This window comes from Alexandromys fortis, unplaced genomic scaffold, assembly GCF_014885135.2.
Source record: "Alexandromys fortis isolate MF-2015 unplaced genomic scaffold, M_Fortis_MF-2015_v1.1 scaffold_69, whole genome shotgun sequence".
In the NCBI taxonomy this organism is placed as follows: Eukaryota; Metazoa; Chordata; class Mammalia; order Rodentia; family Cricetidae; genus Alexandromys; species Alexandromys fortis.
The window spans coordinates 7,196,037-7,217,137 of record NW_026067951.1 but is presented as its reverse complement, the minus strand read 5'-3'; the positions used below and the strand labels follow the sequence as shown (position 1 = coordinate 7,217,137).

The 21,101-nt window shown below is 45.3% G+C and overlaps 1 protein-coding gene across 1 annotated transcript in view; it reads right to left on the bottom strand.

Annotated features, from left to right (window-relative positions):
* Positions 1-21,101, bottom strand: part of Itih5 (inter-alpha-trypsin inhibitor heavy chain 5) — a 91,429-nt gene that overhangs the window by 17,332 nt on the left and 52,996 nt on the right. The window lies entirely within an intron of this gene.

Genomic DNA, 21,101 nt, shown 5'->3' with positions numbered 1-21,101 from the left:
GGCTACTGGCCAATCAGCGTTTATTTAAAATATAAGTAACAGGGTACAGACTATTGTCCCACAGCATACCATACAAGTCCTGAGGGTTGAACTCAAGTTATTAAGTTTAATAACAAACATCTTTACCTTCCGAGCCATGCACAGGTCCTGACCACCATTCTCCTGAGCTAGAATGTTCTTCCACATTGTTTTGTCCCTATATTTCACCTAATATAAGAAGTCACTCACCCTTGTTCAGTACCCAGAAAGGTGGGCCAAATTCTCACTATGAAAACTGTCCTCACTGCTCCAAAGAGACCTGCCGTTCCTTCCTCTAAACTGGTCCTCAGTTTACCATCCTGCTGTTATAAAGTGCATTTCAGAGTAATGATGGCTTGTTTTATGTCTTTTTCCTGAAACAGATGTGAAGGTTTCTGCAGGTGGAATTCACTCATTACCCTATCGCCCAGGAACATTCAGGAAGTGGCAGACGCAGGTGTAGTGATGAATGAATTATATAATAAGCAACAAACTATAAAATTAAAGATAATAATAAATATATTTGTAGCAATTTGAATGAAAATGGTTGCCATAGGCTCACAGGGAGTGGTATTATTCGAAAACATTCGTGATGTGGCCTTGTTGTAGTAGGTGTGGCCTTATTGGAGAAAGTATGTCACTAGGGGGTGGGCTTTGAGGTTTCAGAAGTTAAAGCTAGGCCCAGTGGAGTGCTCTCGCTCTCTCTCTCTCTCTCTCTCTCTCTCTCTCTCTCTCTCTTCTTGCCGTCTACGTATCATGGTGTAGCACTCTCAGCTACTCTCCAGCACCATGACATCATGCTAATTTCCATGATGTCAATGATCTAAACCCCTGAACTGTAGCCCAGCCCCAGTTAAATATTTTCTTTTATTTGAGTTGCCATGGTCATGGTATCTCTTCATGGCAATAGAACTTTGACTAAGACAATATTATTTTACAAACTTTTTATTACATTTATTTATTTTTGTGGGCAGATTAGCTGTGTGTGCTTGTGCAGTATCACGTGTAGAGATCAAAACATAATTTTCAAGAGTCAGTTCCCTCTTTCCACCATGTAAGTGCCAGGGATCAAACTCAGTTCATTGGGTTTGGTGGCAAGAGCCTTTATCCACTGAGTCATTTCTTGTGCTGCTATCTTGGAATTTTAAAATATTATAAAATCTCTGATACGGAATGACATGGGGGATATTCTATAAAGAGATGAATTTGAAGCTGGACACGGTGGTGCACTTGTAACCCCAGCATTTAGGGTTTGTGTCAGAACTGAGGCTAAGGCCAGTTTGAGCTACATGGAGAGGCTTTGTATCTAAGAGCTGAGAGAGAGAGAGCAGGAGGTGAGAAGGATAAGATGATGGGGAGAAAAGAAGGGGAGAGGGAAAGAGAGGGGAGGGGAAGAGAGGAGAGGAATCCAGGACTAGATTCTGGACAACTAGGTAGCGTAGAGAACAGAAAACAAAAGAGCTAAGAAGGCAAACACCTCGAGCATAGCAAAGAAGGAGGCCAAGTGAATTTGAGGGGTGATAAGAGGATAAAGGTGACGTGAAACCATAAGAATCCAAGAAACAGCCGAAGCCTGGAGAAGAGATTGTATGATCATGCAGAGACAAAGGTTGCCAAGCCTCGTGAGCACTGTCATCAGACATAAAAGAGGCTTGGCGTATGAAGTTACGGACCCGCATTACATAGTCACCATAGCAATGGCTCTGGGCACATTATTTACCCTCGGTTCAGCCCTGTGCGGGACATTCCATGGCATGCATTGCTGCTACTAAGCTATCTTGTCAGCAGACTCAGGATAACAGTGCCTGCCTCATCCATCATGAAGGTTAAATCAGGGACACGAGGAAAGGTACTTGGACGGGAGCCGGGAAGATGGTCAGGGTTATACTGGGTTTGCTATTATTTGGTTCCCTGCAGGAAATGCAAGGAGAATCCAGAGAACCAGTGGCTTCTGGGGTGTGTGTGTGTAGGGGGATGTTTACAGAACAGTGCATGGTACAGAATGCATGTTTGCTTTAGCATCCCGCCGGCCTTTCCCTGGGTTTTCTGGGACTTGCTGCATAGCCTGGATCCAGACAGTACTGTTCTTTTCTCCCCTGGGAAACCCCACCACTTTCAAACTGTCCCTTCTGTGTGTTTTCCTCTCCCTCACTCCCCTGTCGTCTTTCCATTCCAGATCCAGTGCCTACTCCAAGACCTCACAGTCTAACTCTTGCATGTACCCTAAAGGAACCTCCAAAGTCCACTTTAGAAAACGATGCTGGGTGTGTCTGCATTAAAACTCTCCATCACACCCTCTCCCACAGAGCTTGTGAGCGGAGAGCTTCTATTCCGAGCGTGTGTCTGCTCAGCTCCCTGGAGATCCCTGCTGAATTACTGTTCCTTACCTTCGTTTTACCTTCGCACCGTTTCTTCATGCTGGGGGACTGGAAAAACAGCAGAGTCTAAAGATATCACTAGAAGTATGGAGAAGACAGTGATGGTGGCGATACTAGCAGCTAGAATCAATACCCACTAGCTAGCATGCTGAGGGCAAGAAGATCAGCCAGCTCAACCCCCACGGTCACCTGTGGCACCCACTTCACAGACGCTGCAGCTGAGGTGTGGAGGGATTAAGAATCACACCCCCACAGGATGGCGGATTAAAACGCCAGAAGTCTCATGCCAGGGCCCACACTGGCATCCAAGACAGTGGCATCTGCAGCTCCCAAACCACTGGAAGCCACGTATCCTGAGTGAGAGCCTTTCCAGCGTGCAGCTTGTTTTGGGAGCGCTTCCAGTTCTCCTGCCAGGCTGTTTCTTTCAGTTCAGTTTTTGGCAGCAGCTAATGAACTCATCCTCTATAGCATCCCTGCAGAAAGCACCGCAGGAATTCTGTATCCACCCAGGAATGAGAACAATGGCACAGCTCCTTCGGTCCATCTCATTATCCTTCCCAGGGCTGCCTCCCACAGTCCATCCCTTCAACCTTCCCAGGGCTGCCTCCCACAGTCCATCCCTTCAACCTTCCCGGCAAAGGAGCCTTCAGAAGCCCTGAAGTTCAGCTAGCGAAGGTGGATATGGAAAAGTGCCATGGTGCTTGCACCCATGAGCTATGAATGAGCCAGAAGAAACCGTTCTGTCTCTGGCTGTTTTTGTCAGAGTGGTTGATCCAGACAGCAACAGGAAAAGAAACTAATTCAGGGACCACGATCAGAGTCACTGAGATGTGAGCAGTAGGCTCATGGTGGTTGAGGCACAAGCTTCAATAAGAATACGTAGTTAGATGTCTAGACTCTGCCCCTGTGAATGGGGAGCCCCAGCACGCACATGGTGGCCTCGTACAGGAAAAGGATCATCCTGCTATTGTTCTCGTTGCTTTCTTTTGTTTGTTTGATCACTGATTTCGTTTTGATTGACAGCTATCTCACCAGGCATGAACACAAGACATCAGGTGTCCTTCCCTATCCAAGCATCTAGACCCCTGGAAGGTCTGTCAATAACCAAGTATTCTCTTTATTTAGGCTGTGTCTCTGGGAGCTCAAATCCACAGCTCTGAGGGACGTGGAGCTGGCTAGGCTGTGACTCATGGGCCCTTGTCAAAAATAGCTGTTTGTTTAGCTGCTGGTATCTCTAGGGACTCTTAAGCAGTTTGCTAAAAACCTTGGGAGCAATCAGCCTGTCTTCTTCATGGGTATTTTCCCCATCGTGCCGAATGTTCTCTGTAGCCATTCGGTCTCCCTACCTTCCTCTTGGCTCAGTTACTACTCATTCCTCATGGCCTTGTAAGGCCTCAGCTATGACTTACCCTCATGTGAACCCAGGGAAGGAGGGCCAGTGGCCCATAGTCGCTCCATTTCCAGTCCCACTAGAGCTGCCTGGGGAATCGCAGAGGGAATACCCCAGAAATCCCATCGCTATTTATGATCTCAAAAGTTAAAGATTATTCTTTATTTAACAGTATTTTATTCTGACAAAATCCTCGTCCTGTGTGAACTTTCCTTGGATTAAAAGAAGAATGGTGCATTTTCTTTAAAAACAACATCTTAGAAGTCCGTTCCAGGTCTGCCTTAGGCTGACTATGACGTAAATCTTTGACGCTCCATGAAACTCCTGCAGGCACTAGCCAGGATCTAGATAAACCAAAGCACACTCTCGGTTTCAAATCTACCCCCCCCCCGCTCCTATGGGTGGCAGGGGTCCTTCTTGTTCCAATGGATGGAGATGAGGAACATCCCTTGGTCTTCTCAATGGTGCCCATGGACAGTCGAGCTGGGCTCCTATACATCAGCATCGCCCACACCCCCGTTCATTCTTTCCTGTTCATTCGGGGAAGGCAGCATTTAGAGCCAGCTGTGTCTTGCACACCATAAGTCTTGCATTAAGTTACACTTAGAGACAAGCGTTAGAACTTGCATTTCTCTTCCTCTTAATCTTTCCAGCAAAACTGCATCCATGCAGTTGCAGGCCCTTGGCACAGTCCTCAAAGGCGGAAGCAATTCCCTATGATCACTATTGTGCAGTGAATGACATCAGTGTCCATTAAGACCCTCAAGGAAAGGTCAGCGGAGGCCATGCCAAGGCCAGCTGCTGCCCACTCCTCCCCAATACTTCCATCAGGGTACCCACTGACACAGCTCTCCTCAGATAGCTCTGCATCTGTGTCAAAGCACATAGGAACTGACACAGAAGCCTTTTGTACCACAAGTCCTAGTTTGCTGGGCAAGGGCAAGGAAAACCCGTGACATCATGGATGAACCCAAGTTCAAGGGAATGAGTTATTAGCCACACTGTGTTTTCATACAATGACAGTGTTGTCCCCCCAGTTAGTCACCCCCACACACCTCATTCTAAAATGTTTACCAAGGAGCTGACACTTTATATTTAATTGGTTCCTCATGGCCCGTTTTGAACCAACCCAAGAGAAAAAAAATTTAAAGTACATAGTTTAAAGTAATTCCACAAAGAGGTCAAAGACTTTGTGGAAGTCTGATTAGAACCATAGAAAGGAATGGTAATCAAAAAAAAATACACCTCCATGTCTGAGAAGCAGTGTAGGAAATGGATGCCCCCAAGATCCAGATGCACTTTAAACACATTTGAAATGGAGAGCGTGGACTAAAAGCCGTCAGGTCTCCAAGCGTTTGAGAACAGTGTGATTCTTCCGCCTCTGCTCACTGAGTGCGGGGATTATGGGATGTGCTGCCATCCTTGTGTTGATTTCCTTTCCAGCCTCACTCCACTGTGAGCCTCTCCTGAAGTGGAGTACGTTTTATTTACGACTCAGTCTCTCTCTTAAGCACTGAACTATCTCCTCTGCCCAGGTCTGAATGTCAAAATCGGTTCAGGACGGAGTCTCAGCTAAAATGACAGTTAGGCATAAAATTCTGCCTTAACATTTGTTAAAGGCTGAAAATGTTTAGATCCTAGAATAATTTCTGCAAAATAAGCGTAACTCGATCTTTTTAGTCTTTGTGTTTGAATGACATCATCGTAATGAGAGGGACAGATTGTCTCATCACCCCCTTCTGGCTCTCATTAAGACAAGCTTCTAGTGCTTTGACTTTGCTTCAACAAATGTGTCAAACATTAACCTAATGATGTCATGATACATATTTCTAGAAAGCACTTTGCCAGAAATATTTCTTTACATCTTCACAACATGTTGGGAATATCCATGGTTTTCATATTGGATATGTCAAATATTCAAACACCCTAACAGTCCTGCTTTGGGGACAAGGTCTCATGGATCCAGGGCTGTCCTCAAACCCAGGTAGCTGAGGAGGATGACCTTGAACTTTTGATCTTCATGCTTCTACCTCCAGAGTGCTGGCATTAGAGAGGTACACCACCATACTCGGTTTTATGCAGTGCTGGGTATCAAAGCTAGGGCTTTGTCATGTTGGCAAGCACTCTACTAACTGAGAGTGTGTGTGTGTGTGTGTGTGTGTGTGTGTGTGTGTGTTCCCTAGCACGCAAAATAGGTTCCTTTCCCTGGTTCCCTTTTTGTGGAAGGTCAATGCTTATGACAACTTATTCTCATGGTCAATTTCATAGCTCTCGCCCTAGCCAGATTCCAGCCTGACCACATGGTCTTCTTTGCCCTATCAAAAATACAGCCCATATTTATCTATAGACTTGTTACAGTTTGAGTATAAGACATCCTCCACAAGCTTCTTTATTAGATGGTTGGTCCCCAGCTGGTGACACTATTTGGGGAGATTATAGGAGCTTTATGAGGTGGGCCCTAGTCGAAAAAACTAGCCACAGGTGAGGGTGGGCATACCTTTGAAGGTCAGCCCTATTCCTAGTCTCTTTCACTTCCTCCTCCTCCAAATGCTCCTGGCTGCTTAGACACTACCTCAGCAGAGGCTTAGGATCAGCGTAGCCACTGGGACCTGAACTGTCTGAATTATGGGCTAATATAAAGCTTTCCACCTTCTGTTTCTTCTCTCAAGCATACAGAAGTAATTCACTCAAGGATGTGGGTAGCCATCCCTAGGTATGGCGTCTTCCTTCAGCAGAGTGCGATCAAGAGAAATTTGCTTAGGGATGAGCAGATGGCTTGGCCTGTAAGGTATTTGTTGTGAAAGTATGGGCATACGACTTTAGATTTCACAATCTCTATGAAAATAATGTGGGCGAGGCATCTTGTGCCACATTCTAATTGCAGGGCAGTCAGAGACAGGAGGATCCATGAGGCAGAAACTGGTGAGCTCAAGGCTTAGTGAGAGACACTGTCTCAAAAATATAAGGTAGAGAGTGACTAAGAAAGACACTTCATATTACCTACGTGTACCTGTACACACAAAGAAACACACACCTACACACATGGTTTCCATGATGTACAAACCTCCCTGGTATCGATCTGACGAGCTTCCTGACTGAAATTATGAGATACCTGGTCCCTACTGTCTGTTCTGAATCCTGAAGGCTATACTGCCTAGCTGCAGGCTTGGGCTGTGGACCCCTGCCTCTTTCAATCTGCAGATGTTTGATGTCTAACTGCAGCTGCATCTGAACCATTCGACTGGCCTATGCCCCATTCAACTTCCCCTTAGGTCTTATGTTCTCATGGTTCCTGTTTCTCTGGCTTGTGTCCATGCTTGGGTTCTCACTCTAGAGTCCCAGGATGTGGAATGCTGGAACCGTGAAAGAGGGGAACACAAAGGCTGAGAAAAAGCCACATTCAATGTGAAATTGTTGGACTATTATGTAAAAAATAAACACAGTTTACCAAAGATTTAGATTGTATATTCAGGAAATAGTTAGAGGAAGTGGAGCGCTTGTCTGTCAGGCAGGGAAAGTGACACAATCTCTGAGTCTCCATCCATCTCTCTATGCTCTTAAGGCCGCCACAAAAGTTGGACAAGTACGACTTTTGTTATTGAAGGGAAGAGATCATGAGGCCATTTTAATCGTTAATAGAGAGTTAATTGTTTTCCATCTTCTGTATTTGTTCTAGGAGAGGCAAGGGTTTTCTCACATGTATAGAGGAGGGGCAAAACTGAATCCTTACAGACGTGAGCCCCCTGACTCAGCTGCCTGAGGGAAGCGTATTGGTTATTTTCTTGTTGCTGTGTCAAAATACCTGAAAGAAGAACATTCACGATTTCTTTTAGCTCACAGTTGGAGGGTCTCGTCCACTGTGGCAGGAAAGAAGTGTCAGAGAAAGCAGAGAAGCTGCAGCTGTGGCCATGGGAACAGGAGATGGGTGGCTGGTCTCATTGTGCCCACAGCTAGGGAACAGAGGTGGACACTTGTGCTCAGCTTGCCTTCTCTTTTTATTCAGAGTGGGACCCACACTCAGAATGGTCTTCTGTGTCCTTTGACATGGGGCATGCACATGGTATGTAAACAAACATGCAGGCAACTCACCCACACTCATGAAATTAAAATAACAAAAGAATAAATAAAAGAATAAACAAACAAGCATTCAGAATGGGTCTTTTAGTTAGAGATAAGCTTCTCTGGAAATCTTCGCACAGACAAGCTCAGAGGTGTGTTTCCTAGGGGCCTCTGAACCCAGTCAAGTGGACAGTGAAGGCTGACCATCACAAGAGGAAACCAAGAGCACAGGCTACCCATTGGCATGTGTTTCAGAAAGCATACCAAAACACACCACACACAGAAATCTGAGCGGTGGACAAGAAGAAAATGGTTGAATATCTCGTAGTCTCTGACTTTATCTGGACGCTTAAACTTCATTATCACATGGCCCACTGAACCTCGTTCTGGTCTCTGGGTATTTTCCTCAGTCTAACACTGTCTCTAAGCTACCCTAGTGTTCTTACAAACACTCCAGACTCCTCAGTCTTTCCAGCTCACTGCGGCCTCCATCCCAGTCAGAGCACAGCAGCACCAAGCCCAGCTTTGTAACTTCGCTTCCAGTGTGCAGCATTATTTGAAGGAGACATGAAGAGCTAGGGCCAGGAAGGCGAGCATAGGTAACAGGGGGCAGACCCCTGAAGGCTACAGCCTCACCTGGCCTGATTTTTGACTTCCTGATCTGCTGCTATGTGAGCAAGCTTTGGCCATGTGCTCCCCACACCTTGATCCCCACCATGTCTTCTCTGCTGTGAAACTGTGAGCCCAGATCAACCCTTCCTCCTTCACATTGCTCAGCCGGGGAACTCTGTCACTGTGATCCAAAGGAAACTAACGCCCCCGGGTTTGCCTTCTGGGTACCCGCCTTGTTCTCACGGTCTTGCAGATGAGGAGAGGTGCCTGGTGATCAGCTGGCTTCTATTTGGTGATCAAGTCCTATATGTGTGAGTGAAGCATCTGCTGTAGCCTGAGGGAATTGGGATGGGCTCAATTTTTGTGTATCTGCTCCTCATACTTACTTACATTATAACCACGCTCAAGCAAGAAGGAGATTTCAGAGGATCACAAGCACAGTGTCTAGCTCAGGGATTATATAACTCGTCTCTCCTTTAATCCCAGTTCAGACTAAGGGCCAGTTCAATAGTGGTGTTGGATATCAAGAAAGCCAAATGCTAAATGTTCATCCAGGAGAGGCAGGATTTGGTCCTCACAGAAGCAGATCTGCCTGAGCCAGACTCCAGAAGATTTTACCCAGAAATTGGGAAGTCATAACATGACTGCTCTAGAGCCATGATTTTGCCATGGATCTTTGTGGCTTGTGTGTTACACACATGTGCCAGTGTGTGTGCACGTGTATGTGCAGCCATGCATGCAAGTGTGTTCATGCATGTGGGAGCCTTATTTTTTTTTTTTTTTTTGAGACAGGGTCACACATTGACTCCGAAGCTCAATAGTTCACCTGGGCTGGCTGACCAGTGGACCCGTCTGGCTCTACCTCCCCGGTACTGAGCGACAGACCTGTAGAGTCACACTCAGCTTTTCTCGTGAGTACTGGGGAGCCGAGTTCAGGTTTCTGTGCTGGCATGATAAGTACTCTAGCAGCTAAGCCATCTCCCCAGACCCATTTATGGTTCTTTAGCCTCAAGACACATGACTATAGAAGCCCCAGACTTCTCTCTAGTGTATCTACACAGCACTGTATGCATCAGACACTAACCAGGTTCCATGCTACAGATTGAGAGATACAGAAGCAGGCTCTGGTACTACTGGGGGGCGTGGCCACAGGAATGCACATGATCAGTTCCACAATGGAGAAGGGAGTTCAACAACTGGATCGCCACCACTGGACAGTAGTGCCACGAGGAGAAAGGCTTTCGTTGTCATACTAAATTTCATTGCCAAAATATCTCTTCTTCCGTTCTAGAATTATTCATTATACAGACAACATCCCTTTCCTTCTCCTACCTTTTCTCCTCTCTCTAGACCCCCTCCATAAGGCCTAGACTCTCTCCCTCCCTAAAGGGATCTCATCCATTCTTCAGCTACTACTTCTGCTTGGAGATTTCCCAAGTCCACACTCCCGGCTTGATTTCTCTTGTTCTCCTTTCTGGATAATCATATCACCTTTATCTTAGTCTGCTGGGGACATAATCCAGGATATTCCTAAACCCAAAGCCTTGCCCTGCTACTGGCTTCCATACTTTAAACATGGCTCCAAAGTCTGCGGCAGCCCCTTTCACTCTCCCGTTCCGCCGTAGCCAGTTTTAGGCGAGCGAGGGGGGACATCTGGGGTTTAATACCTTCAGAGAGGATTTTACTCGAGAGGAAACTGCAGCATGGATATGTGTTTCCCATAAGCTTCTACTAAGAACTTCTGGGTTATCATGGCTCAGAAGCCCTTTATATATTTTATCAGAGAGTTCCTTGACCATATGACTATGTAGCTTTATCACCAGCTACAGGTCTATTCTACTTAAAACTCATAATTATGAGTAAAGCTCCCTCCCCCATCCAATCAGGTCCACAGACTAGACAGGCAAAGTGTCATTTGTGACACATTAGTGACTAGAAGTTTTTCAAGTTATGGGGAGGGGTGTGATCCTTCAAAGGAATCGGGTCTGTGCAAGGTCTCAGGCTCAACTCTCCATCTCAGAGCGTGCAAGGTCCTATCTGCTGTTCCCATGGCGATGCCTAAACCTTCAACTCCTGAGACTAACACCCTAGAGAGGGACATAACTTAATTTAAATACTCACCAACTGTTTTTCAGTGATCCTTCCTTCCTGCGTTTCTCCCTTTGCCCTCCCTCTCTCTCATTTTGAAATAGGATCTCACTCAGAAACTAGCCTCCAACTTGCTATGTAACTTCGGCTTGCCTCTGACTCATGGTACTCCTCCTGCCTCAGCCTCCAAAGTGCTGGGATTAGAGGCGTAAGCCACCTCTTCAGTGTTAGACACTATGGCATTGTTTGCTTGTCTAACAGCCCAGCTATACACTTGAGGTCTTGTTCTGATTTCACTTTCTTTACAAATGTTCGTGTCAAGAAAGCTTTCATGTGACCTACTCCAAACCTATCACCCAAGCCTTCCGACCATAGCATGTTCATTCTCGTTTTCAGCCTTTCTTCAAAGTCATCCCTGTGCTGCCAAGAAAACTGCACCCAGTGACAGCCCCTTCTTACTCTCCCATCATTCTTTTTTGTTGCTGTTTTGTTGTTGTTTTTGCTGCTCAGCTCTTTCTTATCCCTAGAATTCTTTCACTGTCTACTTGGCAGGATGGATTTGAATAATGTACAAATGTCCGGCATTTCTCTTCCCCAGCAAAATGCTAATGTCCTGCATTAAAGTGGCTTACAGTTGGGTATTCTCTCTGAATCTCTGTGCATCAGTTACTTTTCCTGCTGCTATGATGAAGCACGCTGGCAAAAGCAACTTCAGGTAGAACATGTGTATTCTCTCTCAGAGTTCACAAAAGCAGCCACAGACAACAGAAAGTAATGAATCCATGCATAGTGCATGGCTCGCTTTCTCTGTTTTGTACAGGATCCCATGTGTAAGGAACAGCCCCACCCACAATTAAGATGGGTCTTCCCACATCAATTAACATGTAATCAAGATGATCTCCCACAGACATGCCCAGAGACCCATCTCTCAGACAAGTTTAGATTCTGGGATGTTGATGATTAACACTGGCATCTCCCTCCCATATTCTCGTGCATGCTACCTGTTTGTCGGCACAGATCTTCTCCCCCCATCCTTACCTCACTCTCTCAACTAACTTCCAAGAACCTTCTAGATGCACCTATGCCATCCCCTAAGCCTTCCTCTCCACCTCCCACCACACATACACACACCACTTTTATCCTTAAGAACTGGTCCCCACCTTGTGGCACAATAACCAGAGCTTCCATCTCTATTCTGTGGGCCACTTGGCTGTAGTGATATTTTATTTGTATTTTAATAAATAAAGCTTGCCTGAAGATCAGAATGCAAAACAAAAGCCACTGCAGGCCAGGCAGTGGTGTCACACACTTTTACTCCCAGGACTCGGGAAACAGGCAGACAGATCTCTGTGAGTTCAAGGCTACCCTGGGCTACACAAGGTAGATCCAGAAACAGATACAGGTGGTGGTCCTTCACACTTTTAATCCCAGGATTTGGGAGTCACACACCTTTAATCCCAGCACTAGGGAGGTGGAGACAGGACCCACCCAGCACTAGGCGGGTGGCGAGAGGAATACAAAGGGGAAGAGACAGGAACTCAATGGAGTGTGGAGTCTGAGGTTTGGTGGGGGTAGGATGGCTCACTTCAGTCTGAGGTAGAGGTAAGAGCCAGTGGCTGGCTGCTTTGCTTTTCTGACCTTCAGCTTGCGCCCCTACATCTGTCTCTGGGTTGTTGTTATTTGTGCTACACTTGCCATGTCGGTTTTGTGTGATTCTCGGCTTCTTTTGGCTTCTTATGAGAAAAGGCTCCTTCTTATCTACGAATTTCCCCATGCCTCACAGTACACAACCACATGTTTGTTTCATTCTCGAAGAATCTGAATCTGGAGTCAAAGCCAAGATGAAACTTAGGGGAGAGTTGGGTGTCCTGAACAAGAAAAGGGGGTGGTTGCACTCTGGCAGCCCCGAGGAATTTACCCGGCTGCAATTCTAATCACTCAGCCAAGGCTGTGAAGTCCCTGGATTGGCGAAGACTTCTGACACCCAGATAAGCACTTCCAGCCTGGTTATCTCCTTTAATTCTCTCTGACTCGCAGTGTTTATCGTTCTGTTACCTGAAGTGGTTTCCTTTCAGCCTCTCTGTAGCCCTTTTGTATAAAACCCTGCTGATCCCAGCTAGAGAGCAGGGGGCAGACTTTTCAGGAAGCCGAGCTCTAGGTCCAGGCTTTCCATTACCAGCTGGTGCGGTGATTTCAGACACTGACAAACTGCAACCGGAGTGGCTTTGGGCGCCTCTCCACAATCTCTCTTTGTTCTGCAGTCCGAGGGTCTGTGCTCAGACGCTCCGGGTTTGTAATCCAGCCCTCATTTACGGAAATCTTCAATTGCCTCGAAACCAAATTTTTAAGTGGGGAGCTCCCAGTTGTTTAAAGTGAGTTGCGCTATTGCAAGATGGGTTGGGGGGTAAAGGCGCTTGCTGCCAAGCAGCGTGACTGGAGTTCTAATTCAGGAACCAGTATGGTAGGAGAGGGAGAGAACCTTCTCCAGCTCTCTGACCTCTGCTGCAGTGTTGTTCACACTTGCAGACAAAGACACACCCACTGAATAATTAAGGTAAAAAAAATCTATATTATCAATGTGGGGGAACAAGTTTTTCTTGGAACTACAGATCTCAGGGCTTACAAAAATGACCCAAGGAAAGTATTTTGCCCTCTGTTCATATAGTAATTACTTCCTATCTTGGCACACACACACACACACACACACACACACACACACACACTCACATGTTTTCCTCACTGTCCTCTGTACCCTGCCCTATGTCCCAGATCTCTATTTTGAAATATACTCCTGAAATATCCATCCCCTAGTGGCAAGGGCAGCTAAATCAGAGCATCGAACTGAAATGACTAGTCCCGTACAGTCATTGCACTAGGTGAAAGGTCAGCAAACTGCCACAGCAGAACCCAGATCTCAGCTTGTGCTGGGAAATAAAGTTTGACTAGAGTAGGACACTACCGTCTCCGCATGTTGTTTATGGTTGCAGGACAGTAGCAGAATTGCTGGGCTGGAATCGCAGCTCAGTGGTAGAGTGCTTGCCTAGTGTGAATTCTGGGCTTCAATCTTCAGTACCACCCAAAACAACCAAGCAGGCATAAGCAGTGGTGGTAAGAAGTAGTTACAAAGACTTCCAGGCCTGCAGGCAGGACTCAGAGATCTGGGGTTCTGGCTGCTCTTGCAGACCTCAGGCTAGTTCCCAGCACTCACACTGGCTCACAACCACGTGAAACTCAGTCCCAGGGGACTCGACTTCCTCTTCTGGTGTCTTCAGGCACCCGACATCCATGTCATGCACATACACGTATATATTCAGGCAACCACTCATACATATGAAATAAAGATAATTCACATCCAAACGTAGTTACAATGTAATAACCTGCCTGAAGGTGTTACTCCTTTCTAGAAAGTTCGCAAATCCCCAGAAACCAAAACCAAGGAGGCTAGGCTCCTTTGTTATTTCCTAAGGCCACAGAACTGTTTCCAATGTAGATACTTCCAGTGACATCCTAAACAGGCACTTAGGATACCTGGTACTTCATACTAATTTTCTTTTGTATGATGCCACAGTCTTTGTCTTCTAATTCTTCCCAGGTTTTTTTAATTTTCAAAAATTTTTAAAAGATTTATTTGTTTATTTGTATAAATAAATAAATGCCTGCACACCAGAAGAGGAAACCAGATCTCATGGCAACAGATGGCTGTGAGCCACCATGTGGTTGCTGGGAATTGAACTCAGGACCTCTGGAAGAGCAGCCTGTGCCCTTAACCTCTTAGCCATCTCTCCAGCCCCCTCCTAGGTTTTAAGACAAACTCTCATTTGATACACTTGCAACATGCCTTCTTTCTGAGTCTTCACACATTCTGGAAGCTTCATCTTCCTGAGCAAACCACAAGTCTGGGGAGGCCCTTTGAATCCCACTGCTATTGCTCTTCTCACACCTCCCAGATGTTAGGTTACTGGACCCTCCCTCCCTTGATCCCCAGATGTTAGGTTACTGCACACTCCCTCCCTTGATTTCCAGATGTTAGGTTAATGCACACTCCCTCCCTTGATTTCCAGATGTTAGGTTACTGCACACTCCCTCCCTTGATTTCCAGATGTCAGGTTACTGCACACTCCCTCCCTTGATCCCCAGATGTTAGGTTACTGCACACTCCCTTCCTTGATTCCCAGATGTTAGGTTGTTGCACACTCCCTCCCTTGATTCCCAGATGTTCAGTTGCTATGCACCTACCTCCCTTGATCCCCAGATGTTAGATTACTGCACAATCCCTCCCTTGATCCCCAGATGTTCAGTGGCTATGCACCTACCCTCCTTGATCCTCGGATGTTAGGTTGCTGCACACTCCCTCCCTTGATCCCCACAACCTACAAGCTACTTCATTTATACCCTGGTAGCGTCCAGAATCCTCCCTTTCAGAATGTGGCAGGCTCACAGGTTTGTGAAAACTTGTGTGCTAGAGTTAGAGTTCTAGACATTTCTGGACTCCACAGTCATGCTCTCTCTTAGCATCTGCATGGTCTTTATGCTCAGCTACAACCTAGCCAACCAAATCACAGAGGAGAAAGAAATATGCACCATGTTTTTGCCCAGGTGTATTTCATGCTATATAAAAATAAGTTGCTCATTTACTCTGTGCACCAAAGCAGAATCGCATCATTAGTTCTTCGCAGCACTGCTGGAACTTCGCAGCACTTCGCAGCTGCTGGCTGGAACCCTGAGAAAGTTATTTCTGTGCGCATCCACCTGCACTGTGCAGCATTCTCCATTACTATGCGCCAGCAAGAACAGATGGGGGCTCAGAGTTTGAGAGGTGCTCCACGACTAATGTTACCTTCAGGGGCTTAAGAGTGGGCTTGGGGTAGATTTGAATCCTAGCTCTCTTCTTTTAACTTTGTGTATTGCAGCCTAGTGACATCATGTTCCTGCCCATCACCGTATCATATATGTAAAGAAGGTGACAAAATCAATTTCTTCTTTGGCTTGCTGAAATAGTAAATGGTGAAGTCACTGTGGAACAATCTTTGTACATTGTAAATATGTATTACTCTTATTGGTTAATAAAGAGCTGAATGACCTGGAGCTGGGCAGGAGGAGATTGGGCTGGAAAGCCAGACTAGGAGAACTCTGGGGAGAAGGAGAATGAAGTCTCAGGAGCTGCCAGTCAGATGCGAAAGAAGCATCATGGAAAGTCCATAGATGAGGTAAATGAGGCTTGGGGCAGCACAGAGATTAATATAAATGGGTTCACTTAAGTTATAAGAGCTAAATAAAAACATGTCTAATCTATTGACCAAGCATTTATGGTTAGTATTAAGTCTTTGTGGTTATTTGGGAATGGCTTGTGGGACAGAGCTGATCATTGGTCCTGAGGGGAAAAAAAACCCTCCACCTACATGAGGTGTATAAAAAGTGATGCTGGGGAGATCACTCAGTCAGTATGGGCTTGTCATATAGGCATGAGAACTTGTGTTCAGACCCTAATACTCACATAAACACACAACTGCCCATGCCTGCAATCCAGGCTGGGGAAACAGAACAAAGAGGGAGGCCCTCCAGAGCTTGCTCTCCAGCCAGTCCAGTCTAATAGCAAGTGCCAGACTCAGTGAGAAATCCTATCTCAAAAAGTATGATAGAGAAAGGTTGAGGAAGACATCCAACATCAGCTTCTGGCCTCCATAAGCACAAGTACACATGCATATACATAAAAAGTGTGCTTGGTTAGTAAGTACTTATCACTCAATTATATGCATTGTACCTTAAAAAACACACTATGTATTGCTGGGTCTTGAGGAAGGTTGTTTTCTAATTTTCTGAGAAATCGTCACACTAACATCCAAAGGGGTTGTACCAGCTTGCATTCCCACCAGCAATGCAGGAGTGTTCCCTTTACCCCACAACCTCTCCAGCATAAGTTGTCATCAGTGTTTTTGATTTTTGGCCATTCTTACATGTGTAAGATGGAATCTCAGAGTTGTTTTGATTTGCATTTATCTGATGACTAAGGATGTTGAACATTTCCTTAAGTATCTTTCAGCCATTTTAGATTCCTCTGTTGAGAGTTCTCTGTTTAGGTCTGTACTCCATTTTTTTATTGAATTATGTGTTCTTTTGATGACCAATTTCTTGAGTTCTTTGTATATTTTAGAAATCAGCCCTCTGCCCGATGTGGGGTTGGTGAAGATCTTTTCCCATTCTGTAGGATGCCGTTTTGTCTTGTTGACCATGTCCTATACAGAAGCTTCTCAGTTTCAGGAGGACCCATTTATTAATTGTTTCTCTCAGTGTCTGTGCTATGGGGGTTATATTTAGGAAGTGGTCTCCTGTGCCAATGCGTTCAAGTGTACTTATCACTTTTGGCTGTGAGGTTCAGTGTGGCTGGCTTTATGTTGAGGTCTTTGATCCATTTGGACTTGAGTTTTGCACATGGTGATAGACATGGATCTATTTTTATTCTTCTACATGTTGGCATCAAGTTATGCCAGCACCATTTGTTGAATATGCTTTCTTTTTTCCATTTAATATTTTTTTGCTTCTTGGCCAAAAATCAGGTCTTCATAGGTGTGTGGATTAATATCCAGGTCTTCGGTTCAGTTCCATGGTTCTCCTGTCTGTTTTTATGCCAATACTAAGCTGTCTTCAGTACTGTAGCTTTGTAGTAAAGTTAAAGTCTTGAAGTCAAGGATTGTGAAGCCTCTAGAAATTCCTTTATTGTACAGGATTCTTTTGGATATCCTGGGATTTTTGCTTTTCCATATGAAGTTGAAACAATCTACCTCAAGACTAGCAATACCACGTTTGGGTATATACCCAAAGGATGCTCAATCATGCCACAAGAACATGTGCTAAACTATGTTTTTAGCAGCATTACTTATCATAACCAGAACCTGGAAACAACCTAAATGCCCCTTAACCAAAGAATGGATAAGGAAGATGTGGTACATTTACACAATGGAGTACTACACAGCAGAAAAAAATAATGCCATTTTGAAATTTGTGGGCAAATGGATAAATCTAAAAAACATCATATTGAGTGAGGTAACCTATACCCAGAAAGACAAATATAGTATGTACTCACAAGTAGCTTTTAGACACAATGCAAAGAAAAACCAGCCTACAGTTCACAATCCCAGAGAACTTAGACAACAAAGAGGACCCTAGGAGAGACATGCATTAGATGCATGGATCCAATCTACATGGGAAGTAGAAAAAGACAAGATCTCCTAAGTAAACTGGGAGCATGGGGATCATGGGAGAGGGTAGAAGAGAAAGAGAGAAGAAAAGAGAGGAGCAAAGAAAAATATATAGTTCAATAAAAACAATTCTAAAAACACATAAAATAAATCTAATGCTTGGGTGATAAATGTTGGGAATACATTCTATAATGATTAAAACCAAGATGTCCCCAAGTCCAGGGAGCTCACAGAAGGTAACATCAAAAATAATACAACTAGCTCTTGGGAGCTAGATTTCAAACACTATGGAAGAAACGGATACAGTAAAACATAACACATGCCCATGGATGAAGCATAAGCTGCTATACAGAACACTAGAACAAGTCCTCCCCCTGATAATCCATACTTTCCCTAACTTCAAGGCATGGATGACAGACAAGGGATGCTATGCATGTTGCTTATCCTCTGATATTGTCTACCAAATTAATGAGAGAACGAAGGCAACTATCCAAGCTACCTGGGAACCCAGGACTGGCTCAGAGTGGTGCAGAGTGACAAGGGGATACCAATATGAAAACATCTGTGAAATGATCCGTTCATCACCGTATTTGTTAAAGAGATCCCAGAGCCGGGCCTTGTAATGAAGAGCAATGGATCCAGTGGTACAGATTGGAGGGCTAGAGAGATGGCTCAGTGGGTAAGGTGCCTGTCACAGGAGTGTGGAGACTTGAGTTCAGATACCCAGAACCTATACAAAGCCAGATGAAGTAGTGAGCAACTGTCACACCAGCGTTCCTATGGTAAGGTGTGGGGCATAGCCAAGAGAGTCGCCAGGAGCTCAAGGGTCAGCTAGCCTGGTACATGTGGTGGGGACAATAAGGCAGTTTCTCAAAGGAAGTAGAAGGAGGGGCCAACATTGTGCTCGGATTTCCACTCATATCCCTGGCATCTGCACTTGTTCTCTCTTTCTCTCTCTCTCTCTCTCTCCCCTTTCTCTCTCTTACACACACATATGCACCAATAATAACAACAACAATAGCAATAGTAATAATAATAATTGTACAAGTTAGAAGGAAAAGTGTGGGCTTTGGTAAAGGAAAAATGTAGCTTTTGAAAACATGCTTACATTTATTTAATTATGGGAAGGAGTGAGGTTTAGGGGGTCAGAGGACAGCTCTCAGGAGTCTGTTTTCTCCCTCCATGTAGGTCTCAGGGAATCGAACTCAGTTCATCAGAAACGACAGCAAGTTCCTACACCCACACTGAGCTATCTCTACTTAGTGGCTACAGTGTCATCGCCAGTGTTCCTTAGGACAGACATGTTTGCAGATGCTCATGTCTTAGTTGTGTAAGTCAACTAATGAAAGACAAGCACCAGGCACATAACCTCTCTTCCTGCTACCCCCTCCCAGCTCCTACCTCATTGAGCTTTTTAACTGAATAGCAGAAGTCTGTCTGACCCAATGTCAGTCATCTCTCAACACATACACATGAGAGACAAAAAGCCAAGTGTGTGCCTGCGGCCAGTGGGAGGCCCTCTCTCTGCCCTCACACTGGGGAAGCCTTAGCATCCAGATGCACATTTCCACCGCACTAGGAAAAGAACCAGAAAACTCTGGATGCATACAGATTTAGGGGCTCCCAGGTACAGACCAGCCTCCTACGGACTATGTTTTTTTTTTTTTCAGGTCAAATAAACTTCACTGTTTGTGTGGGGAGGGTATGTATGCATGCATATGTATTCATGTGTGTGCTCACAAGTGTGGAGGCCAGGGGTCAGCAGCACGCGTCTTCCTCAGTCATTCTCCACCTTTTTATATATTTTTTTCTAGATAGCCTTTTACTGAGCCTGGAGCTCACCAGCCCTGCTAAACTGCCTTGCCAAAATCCAACAGAGACTTTCCTGTCTCTGCCTCCCTAGTACTGATAGTATAAGCAAGTGCCACCATACCCAGCTTCTTTTACATAGATGCTGGGAATCCAAACCCAGGTCCTCATCCTTGCATGGTAGGCACTTGGCTTACCAACCCTCCCCTACCCCAACTCAATCTTTACAGTTCTTTAAAAGCCAATTGTTTGAGTAGTTGTTTTTTAAATTAATTTTTGTATGTGTATGTGTATGCATACGCACCTTCATGTGTTATTATTCCTGTGTAGAAGTCAGAAGACAACCCTTGCAAGACAAACTCAGGTCATCAGGCAGGCCTGCATGGCCACTGCCTTGAATCACTGAACCATACCTGCAGCCCTTGAGAAATTATTTAATACCAACTATACTCTTAACCCCATGATAAGAACAGCAAAACTGTTCAAGTCTGTCGAAGTTTTGAGAAACCAAAAGCATGGAGAATGATTCCTAACAGGATCCAAGTGGACCTGTGTCAAATGTCTCATGTTGCCAAGCCCATTGACCGAATGCGAAAGGCCTATGCTTGGGACAATTGTCTTTTTCATCAGTTATACAACATCGTCTATGAGACTCTCCCACAAGCCAGCTGAGCTTTTCACCCAGTGCTGTGGCTTTGGAGAAATTATGCATTGCTAAAATAGGACTTGCAAAACCACTCAAGGCAGCAAGGGGCTTTGCAAATTGCTCAGACATGTGTTTGGCTGTTCCAGGGTGGTTCTCCTGGAAAGAGGCCATGCCGCTGCTGAGAAGCCAGGAGAAAGAAGCATGCCAAACTGACAGTGACTAGCAGGGAATAGAATTTCAATGTCCAGAAATGACAAGAGAAAGGAGCGTGGCGATGGTCTCACATCAGTCATTGGATTGTCCTTGCATAAGGAGGAAGCTCACGCCTTCCAGAGTGCAGCCTTCTCAATGAAGTCTTAAACTAAGAAATAGCACAGCCTTGCATCCATCCACACCTCTCTTGGCTGCACGCTATTGCTCGCATAATGGTGTCATAGTTTCATGGTTTGGTTTACGGGCTTCAGGGCACACCTGGAACCAAAGCCTGAACCTTAATCCACTTACAGGCCAGACTATGCCCCTGTACAAACTCTCAGCTTTCCATCAATAAAGAAGAATGGTAGACTACTTCCATAAGACATAATTCATGTACTACACTTAGGATAATGAATATCATGTTGAATATGTGCCCTGTTATGTTTTTAAGAGGTCTTCAAATGTCTGGAGAGATGGTCGAGTCTGTAAAGCGCTTACCAGGCAAGCATAAGACTCTAAAGTTCATCCCCAGCTCCAACATAAAATCTGCACATGGGTGTAATCGCACCACTGGGGAGGCAGAGACAGGAGGATCCTGGCAGTCAGTCTAGGCATTCAGGGAACCCATGCTCAATGAGAGACACTGCCTCAAAAAGAATCAGGTGTGGAGCAATTAAGGAGGACACCATAAGTCACCTCCTACCACAGTG